Source organism: Mus caroli, unplaced genomic scaffold (assembly GCF_978045245.1).
Source record: "Mus caroli unplaced genomic scaffold, Mus_caroli_1 scaffold_5, whole genome shotgun sequence".
Taxonomy (NCBI): domain Eukaryota; kingdom Metazoa; phylum Chordata; class Mammalia; order Rodentia; family Muridae; genus Mus; species Mus caroli.
Genome location: NW_028227260.1, coordinates 141,381,057 through 141,382,524, shown reverse-complemented (window position 1 = coordinate 141,382,524; position 1,468 = coordinate 141,381,057). Strand labels below are relative to the sequence as shown.

The window sequence follows — 1,468 nt, the reverse complement described above, 5'->3', positions numbered from 1 at the left end:
ACATTTTACATGGAAGAGCCAAAGTGCTCCTATACTACTGCTGTTAGACATCCTGGCTGCTTCCAGTTTTTCACAAAGCTCATGCTGCTGCTGTAGCAAAATAATAGTAGTAGGTTTACCCCTGGGGCCTGTGAGCTCCCTAATCATGAGCTCAGGCTAGACTTTGTATAAGAAAATTTGATAGTTATATGTTTGTTACACTCCATACCTACTGCTTTAAAAAAATTAGTTTCATGTCATGGTCATGAAAGACCTCCAGATCTAAATAACTTTAAAAGTCCCACAGTCTTCACATATTCTTAAAATTTCAGTCTCTTTAAAAATGACTTTTATTTTGGTCAGTTTTAGTTTTGGTCAAGAGGATTATTTATTAAAGTGAGCAAATCAAATTAAGGCAGATGCTGCAATATTAGAATTACAACATAAAGAGAAGCTAAGATTATAGAAGCAGGGCTTAGAACAGAACATACAGGAAATTATAGAACAGCATGAACAACAGAAAGAGAAGTTAAAGACTTGGCAACATGGCTTAGAGGAAACACTAGAATTGAAGCCATAGGAAATTATGGATCAGAATAAGTAACAAAAAGATGAAAATGAAGGTGGGAGAAAGGAGCTAGAAAAGATGCTAGAACAAAGGATGCAGCAGCTCACAGGTCAGACTGAGCAGCAGAGAGAAAATAATGAGGATTGGAATCTAAACTTGGAGAATAACCTTTTAAAATTAATCAATTGAAATAAAATGGATAGCAAACTATAGAATAGAATTGCAATATAGAGAAAAAATCAAAACGTGAAGGCAGAACCTTGAACAGTGAATACAGGAACTCAAGGAAAAGGAAGAGCAACAAAAAGAAAGATATAAAATGTGGACACAGACCTTAAGGGAGGAATTTAAAATTTCAATTAAGGGAAATGCTCAGGTAGAGACAGAAGATAAAATTAGAGAAAGCCTACCAAAGGTTATTAGAAAACAAACCTTAGTCTATCTGGTTAATATACAGCAAAGACCTCCAGACAATGATTATCCACAAGGTTATCAGGAATTTGAATGGCAGCCCGTGGATGTTTTAGATCTGAGAAAATTTAAAGAAAGTGTCACTAATTTTGGAATGCATTTGCCATTTGTAAAACACATCCTGACCTCTTGAGCTATTAAAAACAGAATAATCCCCCAAGACTAGGAGGATATGGCAAAAGCAATACTAGAATCTGCTGCAAATTTACAGTGGTTTGCATGGTGGAGAGACAAGGCATGGGAGATAGCATGACAAAATAGAGTCAAGGGTAGGGAGATTTCCACAGACCAAATGCTTGGTGAGGGTCGCTTTGCTGAGTTGGAGGTGCAGGCTGTATCTGATGAGAAAACTCTGGCATTGTGTCGATTGTCAGCCTTAAAGGCCTGAGACAAAGTCACAGAGTCAGGGAAAAGACTTGAAACATTTACTCAAATCATACAAAGTCCATA

At 36.9% G+C, this 1,468-nt stretch overlaps 1 pseudogene; it reads left to right on the top strand.

Moving 5' to 3' along the window:
• The first annotated feature begins 322 nt into the window (after nt 1–322).
• On the top strand, nt 323–1,151 carry LOC147004839 (uncharacterized; annotated as a pseudogene).
• Nucleotides 1,152–1,468: the final 317 nt, after the last annotated feature.